The 23,424-nt window shown below is 40.7% G+C and overlaps 1 protein-coding gene across 12 annotated transcripts in view; it reads left to right on the top strand.

Annotated features, from left to right (window-relative positions):
• Positions 1 to 23,424, top strand: part of ZMIZ1 (zinc finger MIZ-type containing 1) — a 326,518-nt gene that overhangs the window by 233,781 nt on the left and 69,313 nt on the right. The window contains exon 1 of one of the 12 annotated variants that reach the window (XM_031602972.2): positions 3,892 to 4,086. The exons of 10 other annotated variants lie outside the window; for them this stretch is intronic. The gene's annotated coding sequence lies outside the window, so the exon portion shown is untranslated. Of the gene's footprint in view, positions 1 to 3,891; positions 4,087 to 4,133; positions 4,677 to 23,424 lie in introns of those variants that run through there. One more of the 12 variants, XM_090144978.1, reaches the window with a different exon arrangement.

The following is a 23,424-nucleotide window of genomic DNA, read 5'->3' as shown; positions in this document are numbered from 1 at the left end:
TTTCCTCACTCCTTATGTTTTTTCTCTGAACAACTTTTTGACTGTCTCCTCTGCACAGCTCTTTTAATGAAATTGCAGTGGAACATGATAAACTTAATTGTATAGTGCATGTGTTACTGAAGCATCCAAATTGGGAATTTGATCTCTGCTCCTTTGCGGCTTTTCCTTTTTTTCCTCTTGGTAGTCTGTTACTTCAATACAGGTGTTTGTGTATTTGGTTCGTATTTTTCAATTTCACTAAAGAAGGGCAAGGAAAGAGAGAGACATGAATTACGCCCAAAGGCTACCTCACCTGCCCTAACTGCTGATGAGCATTTTGCCATTTTTTGCTGGGCAAAGACTCTCAAACACACAAATCTGTCACATCGTTTTCTTGTTGACAATAAAAATAGGTGTTTTTTGGATACGCTGATCTGTTACACTATCATAACTTAAGAGTGACTTCTGACTTTCTGCAAATACATCCTTGGTACAAAGATGTCTTGGTGTGGAGAGCAGGCAGTACCAAGAGCTGATGGTGATTTTTTTGTGTGTGTGCGCTAAATGGTAACTGGCACATTTAGGGCTTGGGTGGATTCTAATCAGTGATATGCTAGGCATTGACCTAAGATGAAAAAGGCGTTGACATTAAGATGAAAACATTGCTTCCTATTTGCAGTGAAATTGGACTGCTTGGAAAATCTGTTAGCTTCTTTCCTTAAACAGTTGGGGGGGGGGGGGGGGGGCAAACAGATGTTTTCCCTTCTCCCCCTGTAGGACTGAATGGTGCCTGAACTCCTGTCCTCCCTTCCTGTCGGATTGAGCACCTCACTGAACTCTCAGCACAGTGGGCTGCCCAGGGCCAGGCACAGCCCCAGGCAGCAGGGTCTGTTTGGCCTCAGGAGCAGCACAAAGCATGCCCAAAGAGTTTGGTCTCCACCTCAGCATTTAAAAGGTGCTTCCTGAGCATGGACCTGCTTCTTGCAGTAGTAGATGTCTTCAGTGAGTCTTGCTAACAGTAATCTCTGTCTGAGATAACGTTCCCTGTGATGTAGTTTGACTTACTACTGTCACTGGGGCTTAAACATAGTAATCTGTAAAAATGATTGGGAATTTACCCTAGAGAAAAAACTGTTATGATTAATTTCTACAAATGATAAACCACTCCTTCCTCGAAATACTGTATGCTATGAAGTGTGATTTAATCCATTTAACTACAGAGCCTGATGCTTCTGACAACTATGACTCAAATGTCATCACAGAAAGTGATATTTCAAGTGGCAGGGTGGGATTAGAAACCTGCTGAAGATTTGTCAAAGGAGAAGTAAGTACATAATTTTTAGATAAGTGATTTGTCTACTCTAAACCACTTCCGCTGGAAAGACAGGCAGCTTGAAAGAGAAACCTACACTGTTACACTATAAAGTGCATTTAATTGCAGAGAGGAAGAAAACAATCCTTTTACTTACGGTGACAGAGAGGAGAGAAAAAAAAAATCAAAAACAACAACCAAGAAACACTGTATAGTGGGGAATATGAACTTTCTCTCTCTATATATATAGTGCAAGGGTTTTTTTTTCTGAGGTTTTTTACCTCAGAAAATGAAATTTCATTGACTTTTGGGTGAGGAAAGAGACAGTTTTTGTATTGAGGACCTCCCAGTTACCTGATACATTGCTGTTTGTGTTTTTTGACATATCGACATTGTAACACCAGTGAGAAAACTTTGTAAATACAGGGAAACTTGAAACAAGCACAAGAATGTATCTAAAATTTACTAGAGTTGCAGACAGTAACTACAAATTCTATTCCCAGCCACAAAGTCTGAATTCAGTGCAGTTCTTTAGTGTAGGCCATTTGGTGTTTCTTTAGGTTCATCAGTATGTACCTCTTAGTGCTTTTTCAGTCCTGAATAATGTCCTCTAAAACTCATGCTACTTATCTGTTCTGCGTGCCTACCTGTATAATTTGTCTCCCTAGAGCATCTGTCCACTCTGAAAGTCAATAGAAATAGTTTGTGAGATTCTGTACTTTTCTTATGTGACCCAATCTCAAATTTGGTCAGCTGTGATTGAAACTTTGATTTACTTGAGGGTTCATTCTGTCAGCCCTATGGGTCTGTCTTCATCTCTGAGGATGTGGTTGAAGTCTTTCCCATGTTATATGGATCCTCTGCTATAGGTAAAGGTACTTCAGCCCAATGATGCATTGGTTACACCTGCAGCAGCCATATTGGGTAAGAAGTCTTCCTTTGGCCACACTTGTGCAGCCCTGAGATTGCAGAAGTGTCACCAAGAGCCCATTTGCAGTACTGCTCATTCTGATGACCAAGGAGCAGAAGTGATAACAGCCTGACCTGGAGCAGCTGTTTCAAGAGTGGGAGCTGGGAGAAAGCACGTAGACCTCGTACTTTATTGAAGTAGGTTCCCAGGAAGAAAAAAAAAAAAAAGCACTGCAAAATGTGACAATGCTTTTTTTTGTGTGTGTGTGGAATCACTTTTCTGAGAAGAACTGCTCTTTGATATCTGTGATAGTTTGCTGTTCCGATCTGTCATGTTGCAGACTCTTTCTGCTAAGGTGTTTATAAAGCATCGTTAAGTGATTGTAAACACAGCAGAGAAAGCTGAGGCCATTTTTTAACCAAAAGAAATTTTGCAGGATTGCCAGTATTTTTTTTTTTTTCTTTTTTCTATAGATCCTCTTGTTTTTTTGCTTTGGGTTCGATTGCCTCCTTGCTAGGCTGTGGACAGACCAGGCCATGGGGCAGGCTGTGGGGAGCTGTGCTGTGGGCAGGCTGGACCATGGAGATGGCCATGGCATGGGCAGACTGTGCAGCACGGGCCCAGACTGCCTTTCTGAAGTGAGCAGCAGGGGAGGAAGTGGCTGCACACCACAAGGGCTGGCAGGAAAAGGCTGATGCTGGGCTGGCCGCTGCTCCAACTGCCAGTTCTCCCTCTGGGGAAGAGAAAAAATGGTCATATCTGCTTTCTGTTTGTGTGTTGTTTCTTTGATACTGTCAAATGCTTTGCACCAAAGGTTTTCTTGAAATCAGCTATACTGTAGCACAAGTTGAAATGTGATGCTTATTTAAAGATTGATGTAATTCTAAACTCAGGGAGGTAGGTAGGAAAGGTGGTTGGTGGTGGGAGGAACCAGGGACAGGCAGAGCTGTAGGTCTGGGCTCCAGACGTAAACAAAATCACTAAAACAAAGCAACCAAGCAATCAAACCAAGGATCTCCTGTATCCTACTAACTCCCTTCGGTGAACTACTGCTCTCATTGCTGCCTGCCTCAGTTTCCATGTCTGCAGGGGGGGGAGGATGATTCCTCCACTTCCAAGCAAGAGCGAGATGCTGAACAGCTGGCTAACACCTGGGCAGCTGGGGATGCCATGAGCAGTAAGCACAACTTTGTCACTCCTCTCTGAAGCTCAACTCCTCCAAGTAGATGTATGGCTAGGTACAGCCAGCCCTGCTCAGGTACAGTCACCCCATACAGGTGCAGCCACTCCATCCAGGTACAGCCACCCCCATGCAGGTGCAGCCCCACATAGGTTTCCTAGCTGAGCGCTGCCTTGCCAGGTGCCACCAGCACTGCTCCACTGCAGCAGCGGCTCTGGCCACTAATTAGCGTGCCTAGTTTGATGGATTTAGTCAACAGCATTCAGCAAACAGGGGAGGGGGGAAGCAAGTGTGTAAGATTTTCCAAATCTAAAGACTTTTCAGCCTCAGTGACCTTAATGGTTTGTTATGCAGACTTGGACAAGTGTTGCTTCCAATTAATTGATCAAGGGGATTTATTTTCGCATTTTGGCTGAGTGCCAGAGGCAGAGGCTTTGTCCTGGCGTTTTAAGCACCACCCCTCCTTGCAAGTTTGAAATGTGAGCTGCCTGCTTTTTTTTTTTTCCTCCTCTCTCTCTCTCTCTCTCTCTCTCTCCCTTCTGGCAAAGTGGCTGTGGTTGCATGTGTGTGTGTGCGTGCGCGTGTGTATGTGTGCGTGCGCGTGTATGAGTATGAGAGGAGGAGGGAGAGGTGTAATGGGAAGGCAAGAGATGGATCACTAGAGGCAGAAAAGAAAACCATCAATATCAGTAACATGCAGCTGAGGTGAGATTTTCTGAGCGTTTGATTTTTCTTAAAACCCTTTCAGAAGATTTAAAGCAGCCTTTTTCCGTGCCGTCTGCCAAAGATGTACTCCTAAGCAATGTCATATGGATGCTTACATGTATATTGCTGTTTTAGGTCTGTTCGCGTATGTGTGAAGTTTTAAAGCTTAACCTGATTCTCTTTATTGTCTCTAGAGGGTTGTAGCTGGAGCACAAATAGCCTGTTGGCAAGTACGGTATGAGCCCATTAGCAAGACTCCATCTGTGATTGGTTTTGCCTGGAAACCGGGAGACAAGCAATGAATAATTGATGTGTGTTGTGCAGTAGCTGGACAGGCAAAGAGAGAGAGAGGGAGAAACAGAGCAGGGTGCCCTCAGAGGGGGGAGAGAGAACAAGCTTGAAAATAGCTACTGGCTGCCTTGTGCCGAGATTAAGGCAACCCCGGCTGCCTTTGTTCTGCACTGGCTGGTTCCTGCCTAGAAGTGCTTTCAGACATATGTGGCCTTTTTCTGCAGCAGAAGAGAGGCAGGAAAAAGCAGAGGAGGGGGAGCAGAGGAGGACTAGTTTTCTGAATGAAAGATAACTTGTGGGTAAGTTGGTTTCTTGGGGGGCGGGTGTGTGTGTGTGTGTGTGTGCGTACACGCCAGCCTGCCTGAGTGTGTGTGTGTGTGTGTGTGTGCGTGCGTGTGGCAGCGCGGGTGATTGTGGGTAAGGCAGTGCTGCATGTTGTCAGAAGGAAACAGCAGCACCAGGGGATGAAAGGCAGCTTCAGGAGGAAACTGGGACAGATTTGCATACAGTTACTGCTCATTGTGTGCGCCCCTATGAGGCTTGGGGACGTGTGAAGGAAATGCACATCTGGCTCATTTAACTGGCATTTATGATATTCTTATTTTAGAAGGTAAAATGTGTAATTTTTTTGGCATGAGAATCTTTATTTTACCTGCAGTCATAAAGCCAAAATGCAACAGCACTCATCAGTGGCGTTTTCTTCAACTTTAGCCTGCATGGTGCTGTCAGAACGTGACGTGCTGTTCTGCGAACGGCAGCGACAGCGGTGCTGCCACCATTTCATTTTCACTGTCTTATGAAGACCTTGTCATGCATAACTCACAAACAGTGTGTGTCTGTCGCAACTGCGTTCAAAGACGGCTCCCAAGAAGTGTGCATGTCAGCAGTAGTCTCGGTATTTGAGATGACAAGTTTCTTGCCCCTTGTGTTTACCAGGGATGTCTTTTTAATTTATTTGCCTGTGTGAAAGCTAAAGAGATTATTATATTTGCATGTGGCCTTAAGAGTTTTCAGAAAGTTTAAAACTCGCGATGCCAGAGTGGAATCTTAGACTGCTAAGTGGTGCAGAGGGTGGTGGGTTATTTTTTGTTTGAGTTACATGAATTAAAGCGAGCACAATGCACTGAATAAGATGGCACAGATTAAGGTACAGCAAAAATTAAACTCAACAGATTTAGACAGCTTCGGCATTTGGAACTCTGCTGTTTACACCCAGCAAGTATCAGCAGCATGGCTTGTTGGGGAAAATTTGCTGTTCTGCTTACTGGCTCTCCCATTGGTAAAAGTGCAGCACAAAGTGAAATAGACTTTGTCTAAAACAGCATCAGCATTCAGTATCACTGAAGTCACTGTCAGAACTTGTCATTAAAACTTGCATGGACTTCACAAACTACCTTGGCTATGTTCAGGTGAGCCCTTGCTAAGATCTGGCTGAAAATCCCGTAGTATCTGTTGACTTTGGATCAAACAAACGCTCCATCCAGACAGAGGTGACTGGCTGAACTGGCCAACTTGAATCCTTGCTTTGGGCAACCCATCTTGACTCAGAAAACAGCAGAAGATGATGACTGTTGTGCAGGTCTGCAGATCTTGAAGAGAGAGAAGTTACTGTGGAGATGGTTTCTTTTAAGAAGCCTCAGTAGGGCTGTGCTAACCAGGTGACTAGGCTGGGATGACTTAAGAGAAACAGTTGGCATGGCCTAAACACTGCCTGGAAATGGAAGTACGTAAAATTAAGGCCCAATTAAAATTGCTTTAAGTTACCTGTGATTTCCTTAAGTTATTCCTTAAGTTAGAACTTTATTGGTACCAACTATGTTGGTAAATAAAGTAGTTATCGATGGCTAACTAAAATGCAGAAAAGTAGAAGCTCTTCTCAGATGTGCAAGCATCTTTCCTCTGCATTCTTACCTGTCAGCTTAGCAGAATCTTGTTCCTCTTTTTGCTTATTATTTAAATGAAAATGGCAGTTAAACTAGAGTAGAACATAAGAACAAAAGTTTGTTTTAAGTAAACTTCCATCAGAAGAGCTCAATCAGTGACAGATCAGCTTGATTCTAAGTTAGCATGAGACTATTACCAAAGGCTCAGTTTTGAAATTAGGATGGAATTTTTGATTAAAAAAAAAAAAAAAAAAGTACCTTACTCCTTTCTGGAGAACCCCTCAGAAAATCTTAGGGGAAATATATCTGCAAATACTATGATGTTTCACAAGTGAGGAAGCTTCCAGAATGGGCAAGGTACAGTTTTGTAGTAGCAATTGAAAATATTGATCATAAGAGTGGTTTAAAACTTAGTCTTAAACATCTAACTTTGCTTAGGTTTGTGGTAGAATGGGTATAAATGTCAAATCTCTGTGTGTTGGGGTCTCAGCAAGCCTGACAGTAATGTTGCTGTGTTCATACTTCAGAGAAACCCTTATTAGTGTTGCTTGTGCAGATATTTAGTCCTGGAGCACTTGTGCTGGATGTGCCATTGGCACCCAAGAAAGGAGAATCCCCCTGCAACGCAGAAAAGCTGTTGGTTACAAATAAAAAAAAATACAAGTGTTCAAACTAACAGTGAGAAAATTATTAATAGCGGGTACTTATGGGCTTAGTTAATAAAATAATTTGTTGTAGTAACAGGTGCAGTTTTAATTACAGTGTGATAGTTTAGAGAGAAGGGTCTAGCAAGGTAGGCTTTCTGTTGTCATAAAGGTTAGTATAGCCATTAGACGAACAGTCACTGAATCCAGCTCGACTCCCAGCCCATGCCCCCAGAACGCCAGCAATTACTGGATGTGTAACTCAGCCATGTGAGTCGTGTTTTTCTATGTCCCCAGCTAAGCTTATGACACAGAAGTTCCCATGCTAGCTTCAGCTGTCACTGGGGCTGTGATGATGTAAGGCTGCTTGGCTGCTGTTGTCATACTTCCTCCTAATCAAGGGTATTAGTGATCAACAGCGGCAAGAAATCTTAGTGGGCAGCCAACAGGAAACTGTCACTCTATGGGATTTTACAATTGTAATGTATCTTTTCTCTCATGGCAAAAGAAGACAGAGCATTATTTTTAACAGCAAAAGAGTAAAAACTAGCTAGGAAAATCAAAACAACAAAAACTTGATCATGTGGAACACTGCTAAAATTAAGTGATGCTCCGGAGATCTCGGTGAAGAAGCTCTCTGCTTTTGTTCCTCTCAACTTAAGAGGAGAGACTGCCACAGAAAATAACTTCCTCTGAGGCTTTGCAGAGCACAGAGGAAGTCACTGTCACAGGCCCCCATGAGACCATCTGTTGGCAGGCAACAGCAAGGCTTTTCCCAGTGCTGCTCAGCCATCGCTGCTGGCAGAGCAGTTCAGAGGGGTTCGGACTGAAGCTGGGGGACCTGACCTGGGTACCAGAAGGGAGCAGAGCCATGCAGGTGGCTGAGCAGTCTGAGTGGATGGTCTGTACTTTGAGTACCTTGCAGGGTACAGCACATGATGCAGTATAGAACATATCCTCAAGGTTTAAAAAGTAGTGCTGCAACAAACTTCCCTGCTGCCAGTCCTCTGAATTTGCTCGGTGGTTTGCCTGGTGTTGCTTTTTCAGAATAGATGAGAAAGGGCTTTGATGAAACACTAGCATCTATACAGTGAAACATCTATTTTACTGTAGTGTGAAGTTACTGGATGTTTGTTTCCAGTGACCAAAACAAGCAGTTCCTTATAAAAATAGAGAAAAGTTAATGCATTGGAAAAGTACAGTTAGTATCTCTTGATTCTTCTAACAGCAGGACTGGGGAAAGAAATTCCACCTGGTATACCTGCTTGCAAAAGGGTGTTTAGGTGTATACAATAATAGTTCAGGAAGTAACTTGCTAGTGTTGCGTGAATTTACTAGAAAGCTCAGCACACCACCCCTCCCCTTCACTGGGTTCCCCTAGGCACAGGATGCACTGGAGAAACAGCGTTATTCTCCAAAACAGCGTCACAAGGATAAATCTTAGGACACATTAGGTTAGTGCCAAGCTTAACAGGGGAAAGAAAATGGAGATGTTCTCTGCCACTTGCCTGATGGTTGCCCCTCTCTGTGGGCCAGGAAAGCATCTGTGGGTCTGGCTGACAGGCAGGCTGGAAGGCCTCTGAGGACAAATAATTGCTCCCAAATCATCTTGCTCAGAACAATTTGAAATGCCCTCCAAAAAACATTTAAATGGAAATGTAAAAGGTTGAGCTGGCCTTCAAAATAGAATGTATGTTTCAATAATTATCAGAAGTTACACAAATGCAGAACAAAACAAAGCAGTAATTGCTTTTAAGGCATGGAGAAGAGTGTGTATCCATTCATCATAAATGAGAGAGCAGCCAGCCAGTCTGGCACGTACATAGGCTGTTTCCCTGACAGTTCAGTACAGAGACAGGACAAGCTCAGAGTGAACACAGACCAGTTATTTTCTGCATTTTTAATTGGAAGTTTCCTTAAGGATTTTCTCTGTAAGATCAAGACAAGACATAAAATGAGTGACCTTGGGACAGTAATCACTAAAGCAGTGTGGAAGGCTGCCACTCAATCTACCCATAATAGGTATCTAGTTGTTGACCTGGATCATTCTCAAATGTCCTGCATCCTCTGGAATGTTACTGGTCTTATTCTGAGCTTGTTAGGGCTCATTCTGTTGACACTAATCCAATGCAACCAGTGCCAGTTTTATCTATCCCAGAAAAAAAGTTAATTTTGTTCTCAGTTGTCTTTATTGGTACCAATAACATGTTCAGACACCCAGCTAAGCTCCTAACTCTTGTTCTTTATTGTAACTGAAGTACAGCTCTCATCAGTTTGATGAAGAACCTTTTATGTTTGTTTATCAACTTTTAATTCCACTAACTGAATTTGCTTGTTAACAGTTGGTGTCTTCTCTACCTCCTGAGTTCCTTTTAAATCCCTTCAGTTTCAGAGGAGAGGCAAACTGGACTCTTGCTGTGTTAAAATCCTGGAAGCAGACAAAAACACACAATTGTTGGTAAATGCAAGCTTGTTAGAATTATATTTGAGTGTAATATTGTAATACCTGGATGGGTTCTTTTTTTTTTTCTTTTTTTTTTTTCTTTTTATGCTTGTTATTAAAAAATACTTGTACTGGATTTTTAAAATCTGACCTACCTTGGTTATAAATGAAGCTGGTAGAGAGAAATTTAGTGGAAGCAGAACTAGGACAACTTGGAATGCTCGTAAAAATCACTCCTTTACATGTTCTTGGGTATCTTTTCTTACTCAAGTCCAGAAGGATAACAAAGACTGCTCATAGAAGGCTGCCATATGCTTGTTTTCAATGCACAGCTCTGCTCCTTACTAACCTCTTCTTTGCTTTAGTGGTTTAATACATTCAACAGTTTATTAACAAGAAATTGCATTGCTAGGTAGAAAAAAGAAAAAAAAATCCTGTTCTGCATAAACTCTTGTTTATCTATATACTGTTAACATCTAAGAAGAATGTTAACAGTACTGTTACTTCTACTGTCTTTTGTACTGACACTGTTCAACTGTTTAAGAAAGTTGAGTATTTCAAGCATTGCCCTAACATGGAGGCTTTTGGAGGAGCCTGTCATGATTTACTTATGCATACAGATTGCAGTGGCTTATGTAGCCTTGATCCTGCTTGATCTGCCAGCAGTATTTGCTTCTATTGATCACAGGCTGCTATTTGACTGCCTTGAGCAGCTTGTAGGTCTCCATGGTTCTCTTAGCGAGGTCTGCTACTGATATTTCTCAACATTCTCATTTTGTTGCTGTCGATTGATTTAACTCCAGCCTTGCTGCTCAGACAGCAGATGTGACAGAGGTTGTATCATACCCTTTGTTGTTTTTTGATATGTTTGGTAATACCTCAGTGAACTCTGCAGCTGTAACTGGGGCTCCATCCAAGTTTGGCTGTTGGCTCTGATTCATAATGCACGATTGGCAGTGTGCATAGTCATGTTTGGTTGTAAGTGTGTAAAAGTTCCTCCCATCCTAGGTGCAGTAACATCTATTGGTGTTTTCCTAATGGCATATTTTTGGAACTAAGCATCAACTCTTTATGTTTGTACTTACTTTTGCATTCAGGTGCACTCTTACTGCTTTTCCAGTAATAGGGCAAATGAGAGGTTAGAAACTTCTCAACTGCATTGTCTTCCTTAAGGTGGATAGGCATTGTAAAATTGTCCTATTAAATAGCTATGAATGTTTTCTGTCTATTCCACAGGGTAAAAAATACTGTAGTTTTTTAGTTGACTGATTTACTTGAAAAGTCCCTTAGGGTGACTATCCAAAGTAATTTGTAAATGTCAAGAAATACGTGCTGTTAGAGAGAAATCAGATTGGAATTAAGTTAAAAACAGAAATAGTCATGTACACTTTCATATGGCCTTAGTCCATTAGGAATCAGAGATCTTAATCATTTTCGTAAATGACTTTATTGTTCTTGTGTATACCTCTTGGCTCTTAGAAAAATAGAAATATTTAAGTATTTGTCCTAATATGAGGATGACCTTTTCAACATGCAGTTAAGCTTCTGTCTGTTATTTGTGGTTCCTCATATCATTTTCAAAAAGAAAGGGCCCTGCAGAGTATGTTTGATCAAAGAGATGAGTTATCCAGTGGATGGATTTTTAAAGCAATATTTGAGATGAAGAATTGTGGGGACTTGAAGGGATAAGTATAATATACCATGACCAACTGTTTTCACTGTTTGATGTAGACACTTTTAAATTTAGCAAGACTGGGATGCTGGCTGTATGAATCACCTGATCTTCAGGAAGCTTCATTGTCTTTCTATCTACAAAAAATATCAGGGAGAGATTTATTCTCTCATCAAGAGAGTTTTGGACTTGGAAAATTAGTTGATCCTTATTACATAATAACCTAAATCTTGGATTTTGGATTTTGCAGTAAGCAGTACAGAGGACACCATTTATAATTTCAGCTAAGAGTTGATTGTAAGAGATATGATAAAGGAAGTTTTTAAGTCCCATCTTAAGAGTTGACTTAAAATGGTTCATTTGAAGCATTCACAAATTATGTTGCAGAGTCAAAGGTGTCCTTTGTGTTAAATGCCTGTAATCTAAAATGTTATAGAGAGCTAAATGATTTATTGATGTCTTTTTCTGAGGCATTTACCTGCACCTGTAGCCAGCCCATTCCATTTGTTTTGGCTCACTGACAAATTAGCAAGCTATTTGTATGTCAGATCTGGTCAGTAGTCAACTCCCTCCCCCCTTAGATATTGAACAGCTTTTAATTCAATTGTTTGCATGGTGGCAGGTTGTTATCCAGATAGATGTCACTCAGAGGAGTTCAATTTTTATTTAAAAAACAACAACAACAAAAACTGATAATTTATTAGTGAATATCCTCATAGTGCTATATAAAAGAGAGTATGCCAGAGAACTACAACCCTTTTCCATATACATAGGCTGTAAGTTCTGTAAACCGCTTTTGTGTTACACCTTCCTTTCTGTTGATTGGAATGTGAAATACTGGTTTTTATGCTCTGTGGTTAAGGCCATTATTACTGTAAGTAGACACCTTTAAGAACAGGGCACTCAAAATTGCACTTCCAAGTTAGAACTGCTGCATCGATGTGTTGCATAAATACTTGCATTCCTGAAGTGTGCGTGGCCACCTACCATTATTCTTGAATAAGTTTTGGGGGGGGATTTAGGAGAAAATTGCGGTCTTGATAATTTATTTCAAATTTCAACATTGCCATCACTGTGAGCATGTGAGTGTAATTCTCCAAGTCCAAATGCTGTAGCTGATGTTGGGGCCGTTGCCTGATGTCTGTGCCCACTGCTGGGACGTGTGTGGGTCCAACTGCACTGCCTCTCTTGGAGCCCACTGGCAGAAGATCTCTAAAATCTACTGTATAGGTAGGTCTGCTGAACCTGCCCAAATTATTTAATCCAGTCTTACACTTTATAAATAACAATTTGGTAAATAAAGACAGTTTTCATGGCATGTGAATGCGCACAGTTCTGGCCATCCTGCATGCCTGGTTCTTCTAAAATTTCCAGTGACCGCTGCTGGTGAAAGACCCAACTACTTTTTTCTCCTCTGAAGCAGCCCTGTTTTTGCTAGTTAACACTGCTGCCATTGTACCACTTGAAAAGCTTTATGGCCTTACATCTACTTAACCTTTAATGTTTTCTGTCAACATCTATCATGACCTGGTGGCCTGTAGTTAGTAAAATGTGCCCTTGCAGGCTGCCAGATACTGTAATAGAATTAGGCCTTTAAAATTATCAGACCTGTCAGAGGGGCTTATAATCCTGTAAGAGCTTTAAGTAGTTTCTTACCTCCACTTGAACACGCATTTGACCTGGTTGAAGTGTTCTTTCTTGCTTGTTTTGCTTTTACTTCCTAGTAATACTTTAGAAACTGCAAAAACTAATTGATTTTCTCAACAAACGTGTAAGGAAAAATGTGGAATCTCCTTGGTTCCATCTCAGTTGTCTTTTCTGGCTTTTTTTTTTTCTCTCTTGCACCTGTAGAGCTCTCATTAAGCTCTGCAGCTATTTCAGTGGGAACTTGCTCCCTTAAGCAAGCAGTCAGGACATGTCACTATATGCATTTGTCAGTCAGTGGGCACCGTGCAATGACATGAGCTGGAAGGGAACGTCAGTCTTCTTTGTGAGGGCTTTGCAGTCAGTTCAGTGCTCACAGAAGTGCTCTGACAACCTTGGAAACTACAGAGCAAGGTCTGCAAGAATGGTAACACTGTGCAGGTGCGTGATTTTACCACTTCTGCAGCTTGTCGTGAGCAACTGAAGATAGCACTAGAGATAGTGCTATCTTTTGCTGGTCATTTCTCAGATGGAATGATGAAAGGTGTTGTAGTACCTCCATTGTCTCCCTGTGACTATAACACAGTGCCCTGTGGTTGTTAACACCATCAGAAATTCTGTAACATTCATTACTCGAGGGAAATTACATGTGTCATAGCCAAAAGAAACTGAAAAGTGCCAGAGAAGCAATTTGACCATTTTTTATGCAGCCCATCGTGGAGTTTGCAAGGCCCCTTATCTGAGCCTGCGTGCTGAGTCCCTGCTCAGGGCAGTCTCTAGTTTCTGTGAGGCTGCTCCATCTGATCTATTCACTTCCAATTATTGCAAGTTGTTAATGCTGCTTTATTTGCTTAAAAGGTAATTCGACTTTGGCTTCTGAAGTAGTGCTGACTCAGTCTTTAAACATCATCAGGGTGACTTAAGGTAAGGGAAGAGAAGAAAACTGATGAAATGCTGCTGAAAAGTATTTCGTTTGAGACCTTACACGTAACTGACAGAGGGAAATGCACTGCACTATTTCATTTGCAAGGAAAACACCTATTACAGAGATTTTTACACCTCTGTTGTTCTCATATGCACAATCAAGCAATGTAAGAGCAAAATAAAATGTGGTCTCTGCTATTAACATGAAAAGAAGTAATTCCACCTCTCGCAGGTAACATTAATTGGGAGGGATGCTGGAACAAATTGGCATCTGAGCAAGAGAATGCATAGACAAATTGCCATCCTGCAGAAGGAGTAACTCTTGTGACAATTTTGACAGCTTCCAAAAGCAGTTACACTCGATACTAAATACTGAGATAGAATGCTCCAAAATCCTAAACCTTTAAAAGTTATAGGTGTGTTTCCCTTTGATTTGATATACAAATTCCAAGAATATCCCAGGGCCCTCCTGGCAAGAAGCAGGAAGGGAAAGAGATAAGAATGTGAAATCAGTCATTGGCAGCCCTGGAGATTGTCACGAGATGGACCGTCCCTTGTGATCCAAGCGCTTGAGTATATTGATGGGTAATATTTTTACTTCCTGACAGTCTAGTGAATGATCTCATCAGCTGTTGCTAGCAGATGCAAAAGTGATGAGATTGTGTAGCAAGCCAGACATTACACTGTTTTCTGTGCTTGTCTTGGGAACGAGTGACAGACATGTCATTGACAGTTTTCTTTTTGAATAAAATTGTCCTCAGTATTTTGGAAGGGTTCGAAGTGGAGTAGAATTAATGGCTTGGTTGAGAGAAAGGGCTCTGCTCAAGCAGCTGTATCCCACTGGGGAAAGTTTAAGATGCATTCTTGCTCCAAGGAAACAGTGTTTTGAAGGCTGTATTGTTGTGTTAAGAGGGAGTACCTCAACTGTTACCAGTTCTACTGTCATGGCAAAGATATGAAAGAAGCTTGAAAAAAAATGGGGAACCGTGGGCATCTCTTTTCAATATCTCACTGTTGTCTGTGTATTCAGATCACAAGGTACTCAGATACTCTTTAATAAGTTTTATTTTTCTGTGAGGAAAGAATAGTTTCCGCAATCAGACAAACAGCTTTCCACAGTACCAGACTGATCAGTCCTGATTCACTGCTGTGTTCTTAGCGTCAAGTCACATAAAGCCAATGCAGATCATTGGAAAATGGGATCTCTGTCAGTGCTTAGGTTGTTTCATCCTCTGTGTTGATTCCCAGTTGTAATGGCTTCTGTTACTGGTATGTTTTAATCTGAGCTTTCTACTTCTCAGTTACAAGTGTCTCTCCTGTAGCTTGAGCACATGTGCCCAACCCATGTGAACACTCGCCTACGTCATCCCGATTAACAGGGTGATAGGTACTTCACTTGAAATATGCATTTGGTTTTCCAGCCACTTAATCAATTTAAGGATGTACAAATTATAAAAGTTGTCAGAATGGCCCAAAGCGAATTGAAATGAGAGAAGAAAGAAGTCTTATCATGGAGTAATACTGCATGCGAGTTGAACAGTCTCTGATCTTAGTGTTGTCCCAAATAGTAACCTGTGTATTTCCTCTGCAGCTTCATTCTGCCTACTTTCAATGCTATTTAGCATACGATGGCACTTCTCACTAATACTGCCTCATTTCTTGCTTCTGTGCCTGCATTTGTACAGTAGCCTGACTGTCAAAAAGTCTATCTTACTGCAATATGAAGGTTATGTCTTACTGTGGAAGTATTATTTATTATTCATTGTCTTTACACTGAAATGTCTTTCTATTTGTTGATCTTCACAAAGCATATCAAAAAGTTGCCAATTTTTCAAAAATCTCACTTTAAAAATCTCGTTACCTTACACTGAAGGGTAATTGTGGATCTCAGTTTTCTATCAGTGGAATCATCATAAGCCACCCTTCTAATTTGTGCCATTTTAAGATGATGTACAGTTTCACACACAGCATTTGGCAATTTCTCCTAAGTCATCTTCAGAGACTTCAGATCGTTAGCAGACTAAGGCATTTTTGAAAATTTTTACCAGTTGTCACCATCTAAAACCAGACCTTACAGTTGAGTTTTCCCATATGTATTTTCATTGTTTGCCTAATCTGTTTTGAGATCAGTTTTGCATGAATTGAGTACCCTAGGGGGAAGAATCTGAGTGGTTCTCTCCAGAAGCTTCTGCTGCAGATTTCATTGATGATTAAGATATTTCTAGCCTGTCCTTAACTCCCCTTTTTCGTCGTAATTACACTAGAGATTGAAGATTGTGTAGTAATATTCAGATATACCAGTATTGACTCAAACAGCAAAATAATCCATAATCAGATTTCCTCCAGTGATGGTAATTTCTCTCTCAAAAGCTGGAAGGTAGCTCTGCCTTTGGAAGAGAGAGAAGGACTGTGTTGTGATTTGACAGTGCTGCTAAGATGGGAAAAGAGAAAAGAGAGTAGAGGGATAACCAAACCAAGCATTCTTTGGTAATTATGGAATTGATAAATTATAAAATTGTAATTAAACTTCGGCTGCTATAAATCAGCAATCAGTCTGCTTACCTTATATAACCTCTTTACATTTTCCAACAGACCTGCCTACCCTTCCATTTGCATAAGCTGAGCTCTGAAAATTTACCTGTCCTCCGCTGAAGTTAAGTGTTGTGTGATGTGAGAGGCCTTCACCTTTTGGAGGCAGTGTTATTTGCTTTCAGGGATCTCCCTGAAACCTGGTAGAAAGGTATTAAGATACAAGGACAGAGAATTTTCAGCAGTGTGAAAGAAATCACCTGAAGTAAGATCTTAGACATAAAACTTGTGTGAGCATGGAAATGTTAAGGGCTGTGGTTATTTACAACTCTCAGTACAGACAAAAGTGCTAAGGTACGTATAGTTCTACAGCAAAAGCGTCATTTTGCTGATACAGCTTGTTTCACTCAAGGTATTAGTATAAGCTATAAACTAGCAAAATCACTTTTCTTTGCTGATACAAACTGTATTTGCAATAGGCATGTATATCAAGCTTTTTGAGGGCGATTTTACTGGCAGAATATCTACCGAAGTGGTCACAAGGAATGGCAAATTTAAGAAACATGCCCCTGACAGGGTCTTTTACTCTCTAGTTATCTCATACTGCATATTCAAACACAGATTGTTCCTTAAGTTAGTCAGTGTAGGGAGTTTGAAAACATACTGATAGTTTGTGGTTAGCTGAGATGCATGTTCTAGCACATTTATTTTCAGAGGCTCTCCAATGGGTATTTTTCAGTAAATCCCTAGAAACTGTCCTCCTCCCTATAGCATCACTTCTCTTTTAGTTTTGGCATCCATGAATGTCAGTAAACAAACTTAATCTACAAATTCTGTAGGGAAAAAAGGCTGGCATTTAAAGATTGGTGAGCAATTGAGCTGCAGCAGGATGTCATACATCCATGAGATTCTCCTTGTCACTATAGAATTGCATAAATAAATCTTCACTCTTCAGGAGTCATTTCTGGGATCAGTCTGATTCAAACCTATATGTAATTTGGAGGTTTCAGTCCAGAAGGATTTTTATTTTGAGTTTCTGATTCAGGCAGCTATCACAGAAACGATGAACCTAATTTAAATGCGTTTCATCTTTTATATTCTTCACTGAAGTTTGGTTGCCCCAAACTATTGAGCAAAAGGCATATAAAGCCCTTTTGCTATTTCAGCAATCTCAGCTTTGTTTGATTTTTGCGTGATAATTTCCTGAAGAAGCGGTTTAGCCTGGTTTCACTATAAAAATACTCAATTCTCACTGAGTAAAAACTCTTTTTTAATGTATTCCCAAGGCTGCTTGGTGTTTTTGCTCTTCCATGCAGTGACCTACCCTTTGGAAAGAAACTGGGATTTGCCAGAGCTAGGAATAGTTGCAACTTGAGCAACATTTGTCTAAACCACATCAGTGAGCCTTTTGTAAATGAATTAGAATACAGTTATGCCTTTTACGCCAAAATTGATGTGGTCCATTTTTCTAGCTAAATAGTCTCTAACTGTATTTGGAAGATCTGTTCAAAGATAAATGCTGCTGCTGGTCATCTTCTTCCAGTGTTACTTTTCCTCCCAGGAAATCTGATTGTTCTTTTTTCTGCTTATCTTTTAAGTTTTGACAGATATCCAGTCTTTGGATCAAATGACAATAACGGCAGAATATCTACTGAAGTGGTCACACTGAAGTGGGACAGCTTTTCTCTATGTGCTGGCAGTTTAAGCATAATAGCTTGTTCTAGCACTTGGTAGTCTCTTGTCTGGAATGTCATGTTTAGCCTTTTTAAATACCTTGTTAATCCACCAGTGATGTTCTATTGATGTTACAGTTCAGTGAATCTAAAATGAGAAATAAAATGAGAAATTAGTGGTAGACCAACCCGTTGCTCAAGGCAGGGCTAGAATTCGTCTTAGCATGGAGACTATTTCCCAAGCAGCTTACTTTTGCTACCCGAGGAAGCCTGTGCTGAACTCAGAACCAGATTATTTGTCTGCTCTCATTCCTGCACAGAGTGTGCTTGCAGGCAGGAGCTACGGCTTCTGCCAAGGTACTTTGGTTACTTTGCTGTAGGTACATTTCTCTGTTGGAACTGAGTTAAATTCTCATCTGCTTTCTGGTTACTTGAAATAGCAATTTAGTATAAAAACAATCAAATCATTTGTGTTTTGTTTCTTAATAATTAGAGAACTCAGCTGTTTCATAAGCCAAGTTAGCTGATTTCTCTTAATGACTATGAAAAGTTTCTATGTCTTTGAAATAGAAAAGGTGTAAGAATGTAAGTTCAAATAAAACCGTAAGACTGCAGTCCTACAGAAAGCCCAGGGCGAGTGAAATGCACACCAGCCTGGGACTTGCCATGTACGTATTTTGACTCTGCTGGGTCCAAGTCAGCCAGTGCCATCAGTCCTCATCCCCATGCACAATGTCACTGAAATTACTGTCTTTCTCCCTAAGAAGATAATGTTTTTCTCTCTGCAGAGGGATTGGGTGTGCCAGTAGGGAAGAAAGAAATCAGTCTGTTTGTACTGTGTAACTTGAGGTGCTGATAGTAATCCAATTCCAAAATAAAGGCAGCTGAATAAACAGCTATATGGCCAAACCCATAGGCAGGATAGCTGACATCCAGGAACACAGGAATAACAGCATGCAGTACACAGAGTCCTGTGAGCCTGCTTGCGCTCAGAAGCATGGTGAGGAAGAGCTCCCCAAGCTACAGAAAGTACTAAGTACAGGGAAGCTCCAGTGTCTAAATAGCAGTACACAACTTCAGATCCACTTTTTGCTTTACAGGCTTACACTTGACATCAGTGTATATGGCTCAGTGTGAAAAGCTGAGCTGACAAAAACTTTGTAGAACTTCAGTTTCACATAATGTGAAATAAAAATGTTAGTCTGGGATTTGAAAGCAGTTTTTGCAGATTTCCCTTGTGGTGGGGGGAGGCTGGCCAGTACCATGCTGGGTCTGTGTGCAGCTGGGTGAGTGTGTTCAGCCACTGTGCTCCTGCCAACTGTGCCCATGTGGGCGCATGTGCTATCGCAGGGTCTCCAGCACCATACATTCCTTGTCTTTAAATAGTTAGGGCACATGTGAAGAGCAGAATGCTATAAGCAAGGAAATGATTCTGAAGAAGAATCAAATGATTCATCTCAACACCAGTGGTCCTAGCCAGTTTATGATGGAATTGAATTAGTACATGCTGTACAGTTTCCTTCCTTGTCCCTGTTAGTGGAATGGGATCTTTGATCAGATTGTTATCGTAGTTTCTGTTTTCTTGTGATTTGTTAATGTTTGTAATTCCATCATTTTTTATCTTAGTGGATTACATACTGGTTACTAATGTGTTTCAGGAGTGATGCAGATCAGCTCTGCAGGCAGTCTAGGCAGTCTCCTCAGCAGAGAGGCACATACAACTGTTTTTATTTTGTTTAATTTAATTTCACCAGTTCAGACTCATCGAGGTAAATACTTTCTTGAAATGCCTTAGAAAACAATGGTATTAAAAGCATCAAATGTAAACATGAAGGAATTTGCATGAAATTACAGTGAAATGGCAGCTGGAAATGTAATCGTGTAGACAACTACAGTATAGCGATACATCCAAAGGCAGTCACAAGATTCACTGTTGAGTTACAGAGATTTTGTTCACAAAGCTATCAGAAGTGTGTCAGGGTGCTGGCATCCCCTGCAAGTGCTCGACAGTGGGGCTGTGTTCTGCACTCAGAGAGGAGCACTCATTTCTTAGTTCTAAAATTCAGAAATTTGGTTATTCTTTACAAAAGAGCTGCTTGCAGAACAGTGTCTATTATTATGAATCTGATCTTTTTCTTCTTTTTCTTTATTTGCTAGTTTTACCATGTCTATCTATAAAATAAACACAGCTCTAAAAGGTGAATGGGATTTTATTCTCATAATTTGCTACCTGCACTGGATTACCTTTATTTCTTCCCCAACCCTTGGTGTTAATGAACATCAGTTCACAATAGTTTCCTATTCTTGTAATGTGTTTTAGAACAGACAGTCTTAAGATTAAGGAGAATAAATGAGGAACTTTAAAAAGACCTTTTTAAAGTTGCTTATCAGAGTTTAATTCCCACCTTGATAACAAATCAAAGGTAAGGATTTATGATGCAAGCCCCGTTCTAGGCCACACTTTCTGTGACTCGTTTTAACTTGATATGTTACTGCTCGTATTTGCACTTCATCTTAAGACATTAGTAGGAAATAGCATATAATAAATAAGGCATCAGAAGGCATTTTAGCGTACATCTTAGTATCTGTTTCTGGGAAAGCAGAAAAACAGTTCTGCTGAACTGATTCAATGCAATTTTAAAAGAGCAGTACTGCACAAGGTCACTGTGAGAAGGTAGAGAAATCCCAGATGAGCTGAGAAAACTGTTGAGTGAATTTTCTACCAGCTTCCCTCCTTAATAACCTTCTGGGCTTTCTAGAGTGAAGCACGAGGATAAGAGCTGCCCCTTGGCGTGGCCTGCTCAATGAGCTGTGCTGCTTAAATGGCCCAGTCATGTCCTTGTTCCCACTTCAAGAAGCATGTGGATCTGGAGCTGGGGTAGGAACTGAATCCTTGAATTGTCCAAGTGATGGAGAGAGTGTCAGCATCGTTGGCCCTAGAAAAGTAGTTGGAATCCCACCTAGAAGACAAAATCCCATCCTTTCCATTATTACTGCAGGTTTTGCCTTTCTCCTGGGTGCACGCCAGACTTCGCTGGAATTGCTCTTTCCTGTACTTCCAATTAGCGAAAGAAAAGACGCTGAGTAAATTCTTTCTTCAATTCATGTGCATTTTAGTTCTGGCATGATAGCTAATGACTGTTGATGTTCATTTTGTAACTCAACTTTTAGGTTTAAAATATTGCCTCAGATGTGAAACTGAGCTAAGTGTATTGTCAATGAGACCTGCATGTACCTCTTGTCATTTGGACTTATAATCTCTGTGTATCATAGTGTTTCCTTTTTCACATTCTATTAATTTTTTATAAGCTTCATCAGAACTGTAAAACACAAGCTGTTTTCATGTAGATGGTTTTTATGGTGACTAAACATTGGAGAAAGGAAAACAAATAAGTGTCCCAACATACACATTGCCTGGAATGAACAGATTGATTTAAAACGCACTGCTCCAATTCATCATATAGGCAGCAGTGTTGTATGAATCACTTTTTGTTTTCTGGTCTTCAGTTTGCTAATCCTGAGTTTTCAGGCTTTTGAGCTAAGCTTTTTGCCTTTTTAAGTAAGACAAGAATTACATATGTGTTACTTTCATTGCAGAGGTAAATGTTGGTTATAATAGAATAATTAGGTAAGAACAGTCACTGAGGTTTTTTTGAAATTAGTATCTTTCATTGCAGAAAATAACTTTTTTCTTCCACTTTTGATCTTAGATGTCACTACGACAAATGTGTACAGCTATTGCTATACTTCTATAAACAAGGATTATAATATAATGTCTGTTTATGTCATTTGTCTTTTCTAATGTCAGTGAGCATGTATACATAGAAATGCTGATTTTTAATCCCACTCTGTTTTTGGCTTCATAAATACTTTGTAATGGGGTCGCCTATGAAGTTGAGTGTTGAACTGTGTAAAAGACTGGAAGAAGTGAAAAAACATATTATTTTCTGCATATAGTAGCATGGTTTCAAAACCTTCTCTATCAGGTGCATCTTTTCCATGAAGCTTCATGTTTCTATAGCCCTTTTTAATGTCTCTCTCAATAATAGGAGCTTTCACTGTTTACTCATTCATATGTCTTTGCAGTTTTTTCAGTCATTTTTTCTGATCTCTAAAACTTTTGACTATTTGCTTAGCATTTTAGGGCAGAGTAACCAAAGCCATATACCATATTTCACTGAACAGTGAGTCTTTGTCTTACTCAGCAATAACTGAAGTACTATTGCCATTTCCTCTCTGGTGTCATCTTTCTAACCATCCACTCATTACTTCATTCAGCTTTTTACAGTTCCATGTCCTTCTCTTGGAAAGGTATACAGACTTAGAACCCAGTCAGACTTTGAACTGGTACAAATAGTCACATTCCTCAAAACAAAATGTAGTATGGCATCTACTTGCCCATGCACATTGTTTTCTTCCCCATCTTGTCTTTTTCTGACACAGAAATGTTTTCTCACTTTACTTTGAAGCTTGTTTCCAGATACTGGATGACTGTATTGAACATCGTTATGTTTTGTCATGGCTTTGACCCCACTCGCACCGTAATTGTTTATCATATTGGGAACTGTGATTCTTGTTCTTTTCTAGGAAGCAGGTCCAAGCCAATGACAAGGCCCATTGCTGCAGTTCCCAAGCCTGCTTGGTTTCTCAGTAGTCCTGTGCAAGGGCCGTGTGGGCACACAGCTGCTGGAAGGGGTGGCTGCAGGATAGGGATGAGCTCTGCTGTGGGCATATTGCTCCAGGAGCTGCACTGCTTGGCCTTTGCTGTGCAGTATTCAGTTACTTGTTTCAGCGTATTAAGCTGAGGTTAATTCTTCTAAAGCCCTTTAAACTGGGACTCAGTACACTACAGGTATTTCACTTTTAAGGAAAGCAATAAGATTAACTGGCCAGCTGGATTCTGTGCTGATGAGGGTAGTTCTTCTCATTGCTGTAGCCTGCTCTGTGGCCGGCACAGGGTGTAGGTAATTTATATCCTCTGTGCCTACATGCTAAATTGAATTGTAATGCTTCCCTTCCTGGAACTCTTGTACAGTGATGTAACTGCTCATATTAACGGATATTAATTGGTGTGCCTCTCCTTGAACAAACTTCTTCATAAGACTCCAATTTCTTGTTGGAAATCAAAGCACTGAAGGCAGGGTGAAGGCAGGGTCTGTGCTGACATTTGGATCCATAGACTGGCTGCTGCTGCTGTGTATACAAACATGGAGCAGTGACTCAGATCCAGCAGACCAACAAGGTCAGCTGCAGAGAGCAGAGAAAGGAGAGAGCAGTGTCCGCCTGCTGCTCACACCGTGCTGCATAGATGGGCTCTGTTTGTGGGGCCTGTGGGAGATTTTTTTTTTTTTTTTCTTTTTTTTTTTTAATTCATCACTCTCTGCTGTAGTCATTTACACAAAGGATGCTTTTAAATGAGTAATGAGTGCTTTCCTGTTCGGCAGTTAGTTAAACTGAACTTTGTGTCACAGCTCTTTACGATTCACTCGTACAAGACCTAAAATATTCAAGACTGGTAGGGGGGCAAAAAGCTCTGTCTGGCTCATGCTGTTTCTAGGAAAAAGGATTCTTGGGGGGGAAAAAAAAAACTCTGCAAAGACCTACAAATTATGCAGTGTTCTTTCTGTCTATGAAT

The sequence above is a fragment of the Phasianus colchicus genome, chromosome 8, assembly GCF_987193195.1.
Source record: "Phasianus colchicus chromosome 8, bPhaCol1.hap1.1, whole genome shotgun sequence".
Lineage (NCBI taxonomy): Eukaryota > Metazoa > Chordata > Aves > Galliformes > Phasianidae > Phasianus > Phasianus colchicus.
This window is presented reverse-complemented; position numbering and strand designations above follow the sequence as displayed.